The sequence below is a fragment of the Bombina bombina genome, chromosome 6 (genome assembly GCF_027579735.1).
Source record: "Bombina bombina isolate aBomBom1 chromosome 6, aBomBom1.pri, whole genome shotgun sequence".
Taxonomy (NCBI): Eukaryota; Metazoa; Chordata; class Amphibia; order Anura; family Bombinatoridae; genus Bombina; species Bombina bombina.
The window spans coordinates 617,843,205-617,861,618 of record NC_069504.1 but is presented as its reverse complement, the minus strand read 5'-3'; the positions used below and the strand labels follow the sequence as shown (position 1 = coordinate 617,861,618).

General features: G+C 34.9%; 1 long non-coding RNA gene across 1 annotated transcript in view; it reads left to right on the top strand.

The window, feature by feature from the left end:
* LOC128665195 (uncharacterized) overlaps window positions 1–16,742 on the top strand; it is a 30,400-nt gene extending 13,658 nt beyond the window's left edge. Inside the window, exons 2-3 of the long non-coding RNA XR_008403029.1 lie at window positions 16,378–16,566; window positions 16,681–16,742. This is a non-coding gene — a long non-coding RNA (uncharacterized LOC128665195). The remainder of the gene's footprint in view (window positions 1–16,377; window positions 16,567–16,680) is intronic.
* The last annotated feature ends 1,672 nt before the right edge of the window (window positions 16,743–18,414 follow it).

The window sequence follows — 18,414 nt, the reverse complement described above, 5'->3', positions numbered from 1 at the left end:
TAATGATTCCTGGACCATTGGGTTCCCTCAGAATCAGGGCCGCTATTTCTATTCTGGCGTGGTTGCCCCTGGGGTTCAGCTTGTTCAGTATTAGTACTTTGGGGAGCATTATATACCTGGGGTGTCTGGTTACCTTGAGAATATCTTCGCTGTCTATTGTATCTACCCTTGCGCGTATACCAATTATTTGGTGAGTATTCTCTTTGTGAGTAATTATTCACCTGATTATGTCCCCCACTATGGTTATAGTCTCCCTGCGCCTCAACCCGTGTAGGGGAGGGGGCAGAGTTAAACCTCTGTGGAGATGGCCTGTTTTGACTGGCCACTTCCCCGTAGGTTTTCTGTTTAGACTCCAAATTGAGGGGTTTAGGTGACATCCTAGTTTCTGCCACAATTTTGGGTTTTGATTCCTTTTTAACCCCCTGCTCACTGGACTGCTGAATAGAGTATAATTTTGTACTCTCTTTGATCAGCCATTCCAATGAGCAGTCCTCATCAAAATCTCTAGCTAAGTTAATTTTGATGGGTGTAGGCAATGCTTCAAAAAATAAATTTACAAATTCTGAGCCATCAAATCTGGGATTATCTTCAGCCATACTGTACGCATTTTTCAATTCAGAAAGGAATTCGATTGGACTCTGATTCGCACGACACTTTAAACCATATACCGCTATTTTCGCTGCAGTTTTAGTGCGATATTGCCCGAATTCTTTTCTGCATTGTCGTTTTATCCCACTCCAGGAATGAAAATTCATATCCTTTAGTGAAGCAAAGAATTTGTGATATTTACTGTCAAATACCCAAGGCAGAAATTCAATTTTCAATATCTCACTTGTAACATTCATTATAGCTAACGCATTTTCAAAACCCTCTAAATGATCAATTACAGATGTTGTTCCCTTATTGGAAAATATAGTTACTGCACGTTGTACGAAGGTGATTATTTTATGGGAATCATATACTTTATCAGACTTACTTTGGGATTCTCTGTTAGAGTTTCCCTCCCCCGCACCAGCTGCGTTACAGCAGTCCTCTGGATTTACATCATGAGGTGACTGCCTATTTGGGAAATCTATTTCTGACCCATTAGGGGTCATTTGTCTATACTGTTCCATATATTTCTGTGCCTCGTCCCTGACGCGTTCGCTAAAGGAGTTAGCATTATCTGCATTATTCTCACTGTTAATATAAGGGTTTTCATTATGGCGATATGACCTTTTTAAATCGCTTAATTCTCTCTGGCTTTGTGAAAGCTGTTTATTTAAATCTTGTATCTGTGTGAGTAAGTCTATGTTATGCTTATCTAAGGCGGTTAGGTTTTGCGCAAATTCATCCATTTTATTTTTGGCTATTTTTAATTCCTCTTCGCATCTGCGTGAGGAACGAATACTACTTTCTAGCTCCTGTATTTGCAATCGTTTGTCTATGACACAAAACAACATTTCGTCAATAATGCATATTAAAAGGGGCCAAGATTTTAGTATTAGTTCGTCTTGCTTTTTGAGAGTCTTGCATTGATTAATCATTAATAATTCTTGGAAGAATTTATTCTCTTCATTCCACATATTATTATTAATGGTAATATTTTTAGCCCTAGTTTCAAGCATATCCATAAAATCATTTAATTCACCCGCAATATTAAACTTCCCTTTAATGTAACTTAAGATATCTTTCTTAAGGACCTGACCTTTAGTAATGGGTATTGTAATGGGACCATTTTCATCACTATGTATAGAATTAAATGAGTCACTTCTGGCTACAGACATTTTTATATTGGTTTAGTATTCAGTTAAATTAAAACGCTAATACAATTTTGCCAATAAAAAGAGAAAAAAAAATGATATATATATATATATTTATATATTTTAAATAATATTAATTTTGAAATATGAAAAATTAATATTTCGAAATATGAAAAATTAATACTTTTGATTAACTTTGAAAATATGAAAAATTAATATTTTTGATTAATTTTGAAATATGAAAAAATAATATTTTTATTAATCTTTCAAAAATTAATCTTGAATAATATTTCAAGATATTAATATCAATCTCGAAATATGAAAATCAATATTTTCAATTTTTCAAAAATTATATTTTCAAAATATTAATATCAAAATATGAAACTTTTTCTCTCTTTTATAATAATTTCTATTTACTACAAATATATGATATCAATATGATGGATTTTAATAAATTTCAGCAGTGCCTCCAATATATTATGTCAGTATATTTATGAAAATCTAAGTAGTGCTCTCCAAATAATATATCAGCTTATGGCAGGGTTATAACACAAAAAAAATAATAATTATCCTTAAAAATAGAAACCCTTAACTAACATGCATCTACTAGAAACCATACAATTAATATAAATACCTGAATTCTTTTATTTAGTTAATATCCATGAACATATTGAAATATATTTGCAATACCAGAATATGACACAATATTATATGCGTTAAAACCAACTATTAAGATATGCTATCCTTCTTATAAAACACAGAACAATTTATCTTTAAAACCAACCTTTCATTCAGAGCTGCATTTAAAAATATTACAATGAGACTAAAATCTTTTGCTTTTAACATTCAAGGCAATACAATCCTAATACAATATTGATTAAAACATCAGAACTTTCACAGATAGGTTACTTAGTCTACCAGATACAAATTTAAACAAATAATACAATATACACTTCTGAATTATTATTATATATTTGCATAGATAAACAATTTAAGATTGGGATTAGTTTAACAATACATAGGCTATGAAATGCTAACTTGAAATATAAACTATTTCCTTAAATCTGCTTATTATAATTTAACTGTGGTGACTATGAATATAACTTATCTTACCAATAACCTTGTATACTTTACCAAATAAACCAGTCGATATCCAGTTTCCAATGTTTCTCAACAGATCCAATTTCACCTCAGAAATTCAAAATTGGGGATATTGCATATGGAGTCCAAAAGTAGCCGTGTGCTTTAATAATAACCACAGTAGTTATTCCTTCAGGATTAGCAGCCACCTTTTCTCCTCAGTCTCTATGCTTGGGGTTAAATCATCTGATTTCACCCCTCCCCTTTTTTGATTATTATCAGTCATTGGTGAGTATTGGAAATGCCCACGGAAGCCTTGTCTCGGATTGGTTCTTTGCAACTGAACATGGATTGGTTTATTTGGTAAAGTATGTTGTCAAGGAAATGCATCCTTGCAACAACCAATCATCTCATGGCTGCAATTTCGCATCATAACACTAGGTGGCAGCAGACAGCACAACACAGCAATACATGCAATACTATTTCTAAACATTTTAACAACTTAATTCAGTATTCTATGAAATGGTTATTCATTTTATCATAATTTACTGCAAACACTTACTCACAATATTTGTTTTGGATAAGTAATATCTTATGAATTTTCTGATTATTTTGATATGAAACACAGTATATTATATTAAAATAATGTATACTGTTTCTGAAATTAACGGCATTTATATATCTAATATGTTTTCAGAGCCGTGTTTAAACTTTCAGAATCATCTTGTATATAATCATATGACATGATTTAGGTATCCCATGCAGGCACTCCATCTGAAAAAAAGAAAAATTATGTTACACATAATTAAACCATGGGATTATTACAGTTTGAATCTATTTTTCCATATATCTATTCACTGCAGCAACTATTTATTTAGTATAATATGTATCATTTCAACATATATATACATATATGGGCTATTTGAATCATCTCAAATATATCTGGGTCCGTAAAATTTGGAATATTTGTACCTTTGTCTTTTTTCCTATTAAAATGGCTACTCCCTTTCTCCTATGTTCCCCTGGTGAGGCCACCACCTCTCCTACCCAGGAGGTTTTCAGTTTAGCAACTTCTTTAAGATCCAAATGAGTTTCCTGTAAAAAGGCTATAGAGCAGTTCATTTTTTTTAAGTTGCGCTATCACTGTTTTACGGGGGAGTTAATACCCCCTATGTTTAAGGAAATTATATTTAAGGAATTCAAAAGAGCAGTCATTATTTTTAATTAAGTGTTAAAACATCTGAGAGGAGAGAGAGAAGAAAAAAAAATGTATATGATCATAACTGGCATCTTCCTCCTCCACCCCACTCAACCTGAACCCTATAACTAACCTTCCACTACTATTTATAATTAATCCATGTGAGGGCATTGACCCTACATACTTAAATTTTGAGGAGACGCCATCTCAAAAAATTAAAAATTAAGACTCTAATAATATATACCAAGGTCCTTATAGTATTTTATTTTCTACCAGAAATTTTTCAGCGTCTTTGCGATTATCAAAAAGATAAACTCTATCTCTAACTGTGATTTTAAACATAGCAGGATAAAGCATAGTAGCCTGAACAGGGGGTTCATCAGCTTCGTGCATAAAGGTGACATTTCCTTTCTCTTTAATGAGGTCTTGTAAGAGAAATCCTGAAAGAGAAATAATTAAATTTCTCCCCCATGAAAATTGGTTGTGATTTCCAATAATACTGCATTAATGTCACTTTATCTTGAAAATGAAGTAGTCTAGCAAGTACTGGTCTTGATCTTGCTTCCTTATTACTATTAAATGTCTGGCTACCTATTCTATGTGCCCATTCAACTAGTATACTGGGATAAGTGGGGGGAATACCCACAAGTTTGATCAAAGTTATAGAGATAAACTCTGCCAAATTCTCATTTCCTTTATTTTCGGGAAGGCCTATTATCTTAACGTTATTCCTTCTAGAGCGATTCTCTAGGTCTTCAATTTTATACTGTAGTTTTAAAATTAGGGTATATTGTTGGTTTCAATTTTAGATCTCATACCCTCACTATTGTCTTCTATATCTGAGACTCTCTGTTCAACCTCTTGGAGTCTACTAGAGTATTGTATTACTTCATTTGTTAGTATTGTTAAGTCTTGTTTAATTTCAGACCTGAGGCCTTCAAATTTAGGAGTCAAGGCATTCAAAATACTTTCAACTAAAGTTTGCATATCAATTTGTTCAGTGTCTCTGGAATGGCTGGTAGTACTTGTGTGTAATTCCACAATAGTTTCTATGACCTGTTTATTTTTTTTATCTCTCGATTTCCCAGCCATAGCTGGAGAGGTGATTTTAGTGTAAGTGGGTGAGTTGATAAATTTATCCATATAATGTGAGTGGGGGGAGAGAGAAGGGTGTAAGGAAAGGAGTGAAGTGACTTTTAGTGAGGAAATAGTAAGAAGACCCAGAAAATTAGTTGAGTAAGTTGATAAAAAAGAAATTAATTCAGTTTTATAGTGTTTATTTAGTGTTCATGGAGTGTCAACCGGCTGTGATAGGATAAAAAGGTAGTGAGAAAAACCACGAAAATTAGATAAATAAGTTAATAAGAAAAAATTAATTGAGATTAATAATGTTTCTTTAGTGCTCGTGGAGTGTCAACCAGCTATGGTAGGATAAAGGAGTCCCTATTTTAAATGATTAATTCTTGCACTACCCTTCCTTCCGGTGGATGTGCGAGATATCTTATCAAAAGCTTTAACCCCCCCAAACTTAAGTGATGACTATACCCAAAGTTTCTAGTAACACATTTTTTTTGTAACAGTGAAAACAGGGTATAAGGTTACAATCTCAAGGTCTGTTAGCGTAGACTCTTAGAATTGATATGGTGAAAGAGGGTTGGCGCTTACTATAAATCCTAAATGCCTGGCGGATATGAAACTACTCCTCCTCAGTAGTTTGGGTTAAGATAGATTGTACAAATAAAGATTACCACTGGTGCTTATAAAATAAGCTAGGATTTATACTACCATAACAGAGTGTGACTTATCTAAGTGTAAAAAGGAAATCTTGCGTGAATCAAATCTGTCTCAAAATGTATTGAAAAAAAATATATATATATAGATAGATAGATAGATAAAAGTATCTAAGGGTGTGTGACAGTGAATTTAATATTTGAGTCAGTGTATGTAGACGATATATCTAGTGTTCAAAATGTTTTCCTTTGGAAAACATATATGAAATAGATGAGTCTGTGTATACAGACAATATAGATGATGTCCGTAAATCGTGTCCTTTACAATAAATTGGGTTAAAGGGATAAGTGTGTGTTTATAAATAGTGTTCATGATACTAAATGATGTCCTTAAAATATAGATAGATAGTAATTGATAAGTCTGTATTTACAGGTGATATGTATGGTGTCCGTAAATAAAGATGATAGATATAATAGATAAAAATGACTTGTTTAATAAACTAGATAAACTTGTGACATAAACTTATGGCATTAAAATTCATAAAAATGTAATCTCAAATAAATAAAACAGAGGGTGAAACGCATAGAATTTACTCCAGACCTTTGCACTACAACTATTTTTACTCCTACAAGCTGCGATCCAGCCCCTCAAGTGGACTCTTTAATTTCTATGATTTAGGAGCAAAAGCCATAAGGAGGACGAAGGATCTGATCAGCTATAAATGGGAGAATACTACTTCATTACTACAACAGCGGATTTCCAATATTGCGCTCATACGTTGCTGAAGCAGAATCCTAACAGCTGCACTATAAACATCTTGTTAAAGATCATCTATACCTTCACACGCTAACATCCAGCGTGCACCCTCACAGCCTATTAAAAGAGAGGTGTGACTTCCAACAACCAATAACATCGGAGGCTTGTTGTTTTTGTAATAAGCCGCGAAGGAGCACAACACACAAGGATGCTCAAAGAAGCGGTACATCGGTTCCGAAGTATTTCCGATTCTCAACTGACACTTGTAAGGTACCTTACGGTTTGCCCAATAACTGGTATACACACAAAGTGGCTATATTGATCAAGTTTTATACCTTTAATATCCAATTATTTGTAAGGCCAATTGACCAAAAGAATTACTTATAGGGAGACGTCCCTATGTTTTATTTATTTGAGATTACATTTTTATGAATTTTAATGCCATAAGTTTATGTCGCAAGTTTATCTAGTTTATTAAACAAGTCATTTTTATCTATTATATCTATCATCTTGATTTACGGACACCATACATATCACCTGTAAATACAGACTTATCAATTACTATCTATCTATATTTTCCAAAGGAAAACGATTTGAACACTAGATATATCGTCTACATGCACTGACTCAAATATTAAATTCACTGTCACACACCCTTAGATACTTTTTTCTATCTATCTATATATATATATTTTTTTTCAATAAATTTTGAGACAGATTTGATTCACGCAAGATTTCCTTTTTACACTTAGATAAGTCACACTCTGTTATGGTAGTATAAATCCTAGCTTATTTTATAAGCACCAGTGGTAATCTTTATTTGTACAATCTATCTTAACCCAAACTACTGAGGAGGAGTAGTTTCATATCCGCCAGGCATTTAGGATTTATAGTAAGCGCCAACCCTCTTTCACCATATCAATTCTAAGAGTCTACCCTAACAGACCTTGAGATTGTAACCTTAGGGTAGTGCAAGAATTAATCATTTAAAATAGGGACTCCTTTATCCTACCATAGCTGGTTGACACTCCACGAGCACATACATTATTAATCTCAATTAATTTTTTCTTATTAACTTATTTATCTAATTTTCGTGGTTTTTCTCACTACCTTTTTATCCTATCACAGCCGGTTGACACTCCATGAACACTAAATAAACACTATAAAACTGAATTAATTTCTTTTTTATCAACTTACTCAACTAATTTTCTGGGTCTTCTTACTATTTCCTCACTAAAAGTCACTTCACTCCTTTCCTTACACCCTTCTCTCTCCCCCCACTCACATTATATGGATAAGTTTATGTCACAAGTTTATCTAGTTTATTAAACAAGTCAATTTTTATCTATTATATCTATCATCTTTATTTACGGACACCATACATATCACCTGTAAATACAGACTTATCAATTACTATCTATCTATATTTTAAGGACATCATTTAGTATCACAAACACTATTTATAAACACACACTTATCCCTTTAACCCAATTTATTGTAAAGGACACGATTTACGGACATCATCTATATTGTCTGTATACACAGACTCATCTATTTCATATATGTTTTCCAAAGGAAAACGTTTTGAACACTAGATATATCGTCTACATACACTGACTCAAATATTAAATTCACTGTCACACACCCTTAGATACTTTTATCTATCTATATATATATTTTTTTTCCAATACATTTTGAGACAGATTTGATTCACGCAAGATTTCCTTTTTACACTTAGATAAGTCCCACTCTGTTATGGTAGTATAAATCCTAGCTTATTTTATAAGCGCCAGTGGTAATCTTTATTTGTAGACTCTTAGAATGTCATAGAGTTATTTCAGTAATAATCAGCCAAAGATTAGCTTTATTAATCTGCTTAAAGCTTAAACCTTAGCTATTAGTGACTACGCAAAATAAACCCTCAAGTTTAGCTGAAATAAAAAGCACTCTAATTCAAATTCTTCTTTACGTGTGTGTACAATCCCTTGCCTTTTCCTGTTCTAAGGAGTACTACATTCAATCAGAGAATACATAAAAATCACACCTTTTACATTAAGGACTTGCTATAAAGTACAGCTCCAGTATATTCTCAAGCTTCACTTGTGCAGAAGCATAGGTAGAGGTTAATAACAAATACAAGCAAGAGTTAATATGCCTATGTTAAATTCACATGTACATAACAGCTTTAACAGATTTGTTGTATTCACTAAGAAAGCCAGAGACTCTAGTCTCCTCCTTGGTTTTGAGACCCTAAGGACAGTAAATAAAGCTCTCCAGATAAGGAGTCAATCCTCCTATGTGTTTAACTTAATATAAAGTTAAACAATTACCTTCCCTAGATTCTTTATTCAAAAAAAATAGAGAAATTTTCTAACATTCTTCAAGCCCAACCATACTATTTATACATATTGAATCTAACTAAAGTTCCTTAGCCTTTTTATCCTTTTAAGAACCTCTCCAAAAGTAGCCCAAGGTCTCCTATTACAGTGTGAATGATTCAGAGTTATTAGCCAGTAGTTAGTAATTAGTAGTAGCCAATAGTAGAGAAGTGCATGCAAAGACTGACAGTGTTTTTTTTTTCATCTTTCTTCTCTTTTTTTTTTTTCTCCTTTCCCCACTGTGTCCAGATTTAAAGGGACAGTAAACCTAAAAAATAATGTTATATAATTCTGCACATAGTGCAGAATTATATAACATTATTTAGGTGCTATAGCTATAAAACCGTTTTTTAACTTTTAATATTTAAAAAACATACCTCTTTTACAGACCCGCTCTCTGCTCTCTGCTGAGCGGGTCTGTTTTTTTAGTCAGCGCATCGGGCCAGCTGTATAGTCACAGCCCGGCCCGACCGCGCCATAGCATTAAGTGAAGCTTGCTCCTGCTGTCAGACAGAGCAGGAGCGAGCTGCACTTAGTCTTATGGCGCGGTCGGGCCGAGCTGTGACTATACAGCTGGCCCGATGCGCTGACTAAAAAAAACAGACCCGCTCAGCAGAGAGCGGGTCTGTAAAAGAGGTATGTTTTTAAATATTAAAAGTGAAAAAACGGTTTTATAGCTATAGCACCTAAATAATGTTATATAATTCTGCACTATGTGCAGAATTATATAACATTATTTTTTAGGTTTACTGTCCCTTTAATTAAAATTTTATTTCTGCTTCTTCCTTCCTTTTCTCCACTCTGTTTCCCTCCTCTTTATTCCCGGCAAAATATATGTCCTCAAATATTCTCTTATAAAAGCATAGGCTCCTAAATACAAAGCTTATGTTGTTTTACTAAGTGCAGTCACACTGGCTATATGATAGCAGCAAGATTTTCAAGAGGTTAGATGGCAAAAGGACATAGCAGGCAAGCGTTTTGTTAGAGAGTTAAGAAAGCAAGCATAGCAGTAGTCGACAGGCAGCATAGAAATGTCACTCTTTAAAGAATACTTGCTGTTTAGGAGATATTGCAGATGCCATCCCGGGTTCTGCCAGGAACGTCTACTCGCTGGGGACAACACTTCCAGCTCCTCTCAGTATTCCAGCTATTTACTCTCAGGTTTGGGCCTTTATGAGGGGAGTTACTTGTACCCGTGACAATCCTCGTCGGCTTTACTTGTCTCCTTTCACCTCTAGCCGCCTTCCCAGGTTCTAACTCCCTCTCGCAACACCGGTGGGAGGGAGAGTTACACAGCTAATCGCCTGGAAGCTTTAATGGGAATGCACCCCCTGCTGTTCAATGGACGCTGCTTCTGGTATCCAGCGAATTGCCTCCCCCAGGTCCCTCCAATCACTCAACGCAGCGTTTCAGCTCCCCTCAGCAGACCAGCAAGATAAAGTTGGTTACTGTCTTCAGGGGAGGGGGCTACCTTTATCCTCCGTCTGAAGCCTTTACCTCTGCCAGGTTTTCTTTAGCCTCTTCCGCCTCTAGCACCACATCTCACCTCTAGCTCCCTCACGCAACAGCGGTGGGAGGGAGATTTGTGCGACAGATCACCTGTTTGTTTACTGAGGCCGTGGTGTGTGCTAGATATTTTTATGCCTCCTCCTCGAAAGCCTTCTACTGAAGAACAGCGCCAACGTCTTTACCCCTCACGGTTGTCTTTTCCTTTTACCGCACTATCTCCCTAGTCACAGGGCTCCAGGCACACTTTCCCTTGCCTTAGGAGCTGGTGCGGGAGTAAGAGAGAGAAGCGCTCCGTGACTTGCGCTTAGCTCCTCCTCCGGATGTCCGATGCAGTTGTGACCATGAAATCTGTGTATTAATAAACAGTGGCCCAAGGTATAAAAAAGGCTCATTCCACAACTGCTGAAATCTACATTCACTAAACACCAGTTACCAAACAGTTTGTACTAGACATACTATATATTATATGACCAATAATGAAGCCTAAGCCTCAAGATAGAGAAAGTGCGCTATCAAGCTAAAAGTATACACACCACATTAAAAGATATTTAAATTTATTAAATGAAATAGACAAATTACATAAAAACATATATAGAAGTTAGCGGTAGGGACGTCTCCCTTGGATAAAAAATCAGTAGTCCGTGCAAATATTTGCAAATAGCAGCTAACAATTAATAGGATGTAAATAAATGTTAAAAAACAATCATAATCTTAAATGTATGGCATAACACTAATCATAATCACAAAAGAAAGGATTATTAATAAAAACAAGCACCAAGTCCAGAAATATAATCACAGTGCAGATGGCCGTGTGCAAATGAGCATCAATATTGTAGCATTACGGCTAGAATTTGTAACAAATTGGTGCCACAAACAGATACAATGTACTGTACCGTGAGTCAAGAGGGTACTTGGAGGGTGTTACCGAGGAAAGGAAATCTTGCGGTCAAAGCTTGGACCTCGGCTGTAGTGACTGCCGTTCCTGGAAAATAGAAGTGTACAGACCTCTGCACATGTGATTGTTTTTTAACATTTATTTACATCCTATTAATTGTTAGCTGCTATTTGCAAATATTTGCACGGACTACTGATTTTTTATCCAAGGGAGACGTCCCTACCGCTAACTTCTATATATGTTTTTATGTAATTTGTCTATTTCATTTAATAAATTTAAATATCTTTTAATGTGGTGTGTATACTTTTAGCTTGATAGCGCACTTTCTCTATCTTGAGGCTTAGGCTTCATTATTGGTCATTTCCTTGTGTCTGATACAAGCAGAGATTGTATCTTTAGAGTAAGTGTTTAGCAATACCATCCTTAGCGCGCACCAATCCACTTTTTTAATTTATACTATATATTATAGACTGTGTGTTTTCACACCATCTCTAATAAAATCTTTCTGCTAGGGAGTAGGCTGTGTATAAATATGAATTGGACTAATTCCACTCTTGTTGATACCTTTATTCGCAAACCACCAAGTACAAAACAGTTTTACTAGACATTATATACTGTGTGTTTTGATTAGAATATGTATCAACATATGACTGCAATTTAACAGCGAGAATCCAGCTTTTGTCAGAGTCTAATTAACTGCAATGATAAATACATTCAAAATGTTCTGTAAAAAAAAGGGTGAAATAGAGAATAAGGCAGCTGTGTAAAATAACCAGAGTATATAATCAAAGAAAATATTTTTTATAAAATGGTAATTGCATACTGAAAATCCATAACAATTTACTAGAAAGACAAGTTATGAGTTTCATTTTGAAAAGGCGGGAGCTTTATGTGCTGCTTTCAATAGCTCGTCCTAGCCACCAGCAGCGAAACCACACTATTTTAGTAAGCCTTCCAGAGAGAGGGTCTAATAGCACAGTCTTGCCGCTCGTGGCAAGACCCACGCTATTATAGCCACACAATCCTTTAACAACCAGTGACGTACGGTCGTTAAGGGGTTAAACATATCATATGTCAGTAATTAAGCTGTGCATTGCAAAATAAATGCTTTAAAATAATTTAACAATTTCATTTTCAATTTTTAAATCATCAATTCATCTCTCAAAAAGCCTGGTGTAACCCATGTTCCTGGTTTCCTTTGCTGTAGTCAATTAGAGACAAATATATATGAGATTTCACAGTGTATAATTTTGTAGGGCAAGCCAGGACTGACCATAGGGCATATAGGGCATTTGCCCAGTGGGTCGGGGCCAGTTGTGGGCGGGGGTTGGTTGCTTTAGCCTCACCCAGTCACCAGCATTGTTATTTGTGCATGATGCAGGACCAGTCCTGCCCTGCCTCTCACTGCCTTGCTGTGTCTGTGAGTCATTTTAGGGGTGGGTCCTGCCCCACTCAGAAATACATAAAATGATCCTCCACTCAATGACTGGCTCTGCAGGCTAATTAATGATCCGCTGCAGAGCGGTCTCTCTGCATGCAGTCCATGATTGGTCTGTAGCAGCTTCAATCACCCTCATACCTGGGTAGGTAAGGGGTATGCATAGATTAGTACTTGTCTTCATGTCTCTTGTCACCTAGTGTCTGCCTGTTGCCTGTCCTCTAGTATATACTTGTATACTGTCCCTTTTTGGGGGCTTATCTGTGTCATTGAATAGGGGCATAATTACAGGGGTCTCTCAGATCTAAATTAATACTGGCCCACATGGATTGGGGCCCCTTCAGTCAATTGCATCATTCCTTCAGGGGTAGGCCGGTATACAGTAAGTGTATGAATTTGCTTTTACAGTAATAGGGTTTCCAATATGTCTGTGGCAGTGTTGTTGTACAGAAAAATACTGCCACCATATTTGTACAGGAAGTCTATGCAAGTGCATATTCCATGGTTTGGACTAACCAATGGGGGGGAGGGGGTGATAGTAGCAAAGAAGCACCTCCTATTGATGGTTCCTGTTGATGTCTCTGTGTGTCTTTTTTTCATGTTAGGGGTGCTGTGTGTGTGTGACTGTGGATATACAGTATGCGTGTGCAATTTCTCTGTGATAGTGAATCCTATGTGTGTGACAAATTCTTAGGTTTTTTAAATGACTGTGACCACACAGGCTGATTAGCAATAAGCAGTTATAATTTATTTAAAAGTGAACTTCAAAAGCTTCTTTTTTTATTTATTTTTTTATTACAGTTCAGTTTTTACTATATAATGACAACCAGTTTGCAGAATACAGCGACACAAGTGTGTTAAAAAGTTTAAATGATTTGTAAATCAAACTAGTACATATTTCTTAGCAATTTTAGGGTATAGTTAAAAATACAGAAGGGGGGTTGGGAGTGAGCTGCTCTGTCTTAAAATACTCAGGCCTATTTTGGGTCCCAGGCTGGCCCCTGTTGCAGGGTCAGGAATCCCCAATAATAGTATTGAAGAAGCACAGTTTTAAAAGGTATTGTTTAGCAAAAGCAGGCTGAATAAATAATTCATGTACTGTATACAGTATATTAGATGTTGTTTTATCTTCATTAATTATACAATAAAATATTACAAATAAAAATTAAAAACACGCCATATCTAAATGTTGTTGTCCTGAAGTGATCATAGAAGTATGCCCATCATGTCAAAATACATATGGAATTAATATGGTCACTGAGTGTTGAGGATTTATTGTGATGACAAAAGATTAAAGTCCCACCTGTAAATTGATATTTTCCTTGTAGAGTGAACAAACAGGTTACATGAACAGAGCATTACTGTAACCTTAAGAGGTGTGAATGTGTTCAGGTGTAATGAGGTGTGAAGAGGGGTGTTATGGGTTCATTTCAGGGAGAGCTCACAGTTTCTATTTTTTAAACAGGTACTTTTCAGTTAAAAACTTGTTAGCAGCAGCAGGGTTTAACAAACTTAACAAAATAGTGTTGTGATCACTCGAGAAACTTGGCTAGAAATTACTATCTTAAAGGACCAGTCAACACAGTAGATTTGCATAATCAACAAATGCAAGATAACAAGACAATGCAATAGCACTTAGTCTGAATTTCAAATGAGTAGTAGATTTTTTTTTCTGACAATTTTAAAAGTTATGTCTTTTGCCACTCCCCCTGTACCATGTGACAGCCATTAGCCAATCACAAATGCATACACATACCATGTGACAGCCATCAGCCATTCAAAAATGCAAACACACTTATTCTTGCACATGCTCAGTAGGAGCTGGTGACTCAAAAAGTTTAAATATAAAAAGACTGTGCACATTTAGTTAATGGAAGTAAATTGGAAATTTATTTAAAATGGCATGCTCTATCTGAATAATGAAAGTTTAATTTTGATTGAGTGTCCCTTTAAAGGGACAGTCTACACCAAAATTGTTATTGTTTATAAAGATAGATAACGCCTTTACCACCCATTCCCCAGCTTTGCGCAGCCAACATTGTTATATTAAAGGGATAGTAAAGTCCAAATTAAACTTTCATGATTCAGATAGGGCATTCCATTTTAAATAACTTTCTAATTTATTTTTATTATCAAATTTGTTTTGTTCTCTTGGTATTCTTGGTTGAAAGCTAAACCTAGGTAGGCTCATATGCTTATTTCTAAGCCCTTGATGGCCGCCTCTCATCTGAAGGCATTTGACAGTTTTTCACAGCTAGAGGGAGTTAGTTCATGTGTTTCATATAGATAACACTGTGCTCACGCACGTGAAGTTATATTAAGAGTCAGCACTAATTGTCTGAAATGCAAGTCTGTCAAAAGATCTGAGATAAGGAGGCAGTCAGCAGAAGCTTAGATTCAAGGTAAAAAGTACATTTCTATAACAATGTTGGCTGTGCAAAACAGGGGAATGGTAAATGAAAGGATTATCTATCTTTTTAAACAATAAAATTTTTGGTGTTTACTATCCCTTTAATATACTTTATAACATTTAAACCTCTGCATTTCTGCCTGTTTCTAAGCCATTATAGACAGCCTCTTATCACATGTTTTTTCATTAGCTTTTGACATCAAGAGACTGCTAATATATGTGGGCCATATAGATAACATTGTGCTCTCTCCCATGGAGTTGTGCATGGCACTGCACTAATTGGCTCAAATGCAAGTCAATAGATAATAAATAAAATGTCATGTGATAAGGGGGCAGTCAGAAGAGGCTTAGATACAAGGTAATCATAGAGGTAAAAAGTATATTAATATAACCATGTTGCCTGTGCAAAACTGGGAAATGGGTAATTAAAGGGATTATCTATCTTTTTAAACAATAACTATTTTTTTTTAAAAAGTCCTCACTTTTTTTTTACTTTTGTGTGTGTGTGTGTGGTGGGGGGGGGCTTCAGGTTTTTGTGCCTACAGGCACCTGAGATGTAAATCCAGCCCTGATGAACAATCACATGATTTCCACTTTTACTTATTTGTTTACATCAGAACTTTATTCCCATATAGACAAATAAGTCCTGGCAGGAAAGAGTTAAAATGGCATGCTGTATCTGAATAATGAAAGTTTGATTTTGACTTGTTCATTTAATCTTTAGCTATGTCTGCATGTTGTATATGTTTATGCTACATTACTTTGACGTTCTAAAAAGCTTTCAGTATATGGTTAACTCTCAGTACAATGTGGGTATTAAGCAAGCAGAATTCAATTACTGCATTTGCCTGCATAATTATTTAAAATAAATCACTTCCTTATTTAAATGATCTTATTTACCTACAGTTATTTCAAATGGAGCACTTCATTATTCATTGCTTTATTTTTTTTACTATCTAATTCATTACTAAATTGACACAATTTGTTTACACATTCAATAGAAATCCAAGGTTATCTGTTTGTATATTGCCTTGGGTTTTGTAATAAATGATAGTTTATTGCAGTGATAAATAATTCAACAACTTTCTAGCACTGGGGCACATAGAAATGAATTGGTTTTATGTTTAAGGTGTTGGATTGCATGTGATATGCTCTTCCCTATTTGACATCCTATTATTCAACCTTTACCTAAAAGTCAACATTTACTTATTGCAATTTTCACTTTTCTTTTCTCTTCCAGACACACATGCTCTTCCTCATTGCAAGTGATGAAGTCCCTGAGCACTGGATGTCTCTAGGAAAGAAATTAAATCTTCTGTCTCAGTAACAGTGAACATTCATCTTGTTTGCAGTAAATGCTGTTCCTCTCTGGTCTCATCTCAGCCCTAGCTCTGGCTATCTATCTTCATTTACTGCAATGCTGAAACAGGTGATGTTGATGTTTGCCACAATGCTGTATCAGAATTTTAATTAATCTCAGACTTGCAAATTATTTTTTAACCATTTTTTCTGCATTGTGTTTTTTTTTATTCTCATTCTCTAGACATAACCACAGACAAAGACAAGATTGGGGTCTACTGCATCTTCTGTAATACTAACCAATTTGCATTTGGATGTTGAGATATTTGAAAGGGACATTATACTCATAGAATATTTTAGCAATTAAGCACTGTAGCAAAATAAATATATTAGCAATTAAGCACTGTTGCAAAATAAATGTTTTAAAATCAATAAATACATTTACAATATTTTGCAAATCAAGTGTAGTACAAACATCTAGTGGAATTCATATTCCTGTGGCCAATTAGGGACAAATATAAATGAGCAGGTGCTCTGAACTAACCAATCACTGTGTAGAATGTTGCAGACAGGTATAATTCCATGAGGTATTTTACAGCAACATTCTGTTCCCTTCATTAAAAAAAAGAAAGGCAGATGAAATGCTTAGTTTAATGCTAAATGTATACAACATTCCTCATTATGAATCATTAGGCTTACAGGAGGACCATCAGTTGGGCATGCACTTCATGTGTTCTTCTAATAAATCCACATTTCCAAACAAAAATAATAATTTAATTTTGCCCTTTGCCAAGACCTTAACATTTTCATTTTATAGCTTACCAAAAGGATCTCTTACCCTAACCTTTTTAAGTGTCTTTAAGTGTCTTTAAAGGAACATTGTACACTAGATTTGTCTTTGCATACATTTTTTGTAAATTATCCATTTATATAGCCCATCTGGGAGGGTTTTTGTAAACATGTATAGTTTTTAACGGTAATAATATGACAAGCAAAACCAATTACAAATATCATTATCAAAGATGGATAGAGGGCTTTAAGACAAGTTCTTTCAAACGTTTAGTGTCCCTTTAACTATCCTGCACCCCACTGAGAGTGTCATTTCTTCTGCTAGCTGGGTTTTTTTAGGCTATTCATTAGATGAGACTCCAGTATCAAAACTTTCAGTATAGGTTGGGATACCACAAGCTAAATCAGCTATTTCAAAGGCCAAAATAGAGGTAAAGGAGCTAATTGTAAACAATTTAATACACTTCAGCAGGTAAAATGAATCAATTTAACTAGGAGCTTCTAAGTAAGTTTTTAAAAGATTTTATACTAGATTTTTATATCAGTATCTGTGCATATTCTTCTTTATAGTAGTCTCTATTACATTCAGTTATATGAAAATTGGTGTATACTGTCCCTTCAACTGAGAATCCCATTAGGATATCATCACAGATATGCAAATGTGATTTTTTTTCCACCTCTTCCAGCAGAAGATAGCAGATTATTCCCTAAAGGGTTCAGTGTCCCTTTAAGGAAATAAGCTGAACACACAAATAGATATAATGGCCAGTTTAAGGACAATATGTTTTGATGGGAAAATGGAGTTAGCCAATAAAGGCTATTTATTTCTGAGAATTAGAGCAGTCACCATCTTGAAAAAGGCCAAAGTTAGGGCCGAAACGCGTAGAAGGTAACTGCTCCAGCTTCCTAAATCGGTAAGCCTTACTCCTATAAAGGATTGGATTGTTACTTGCGATATTGCACTATGTTGTTTTTTTTCCTTTTGCAGTTTTTTTCACTAAGGAATCTTTGCAAAAAATTTTTCACTATGGAATCTATTAAGGATAAAATGGACACTATGACCTATTTTAATTTTTCATTATTTTTTTATTTAAATTTTTATCTTTTTTCCTGTTGGGACACACATTAGGAATTTCATCTAGAAAGTTCATATCATGTCGAGGGACAATCTTTTGTGCACATTGGCTTA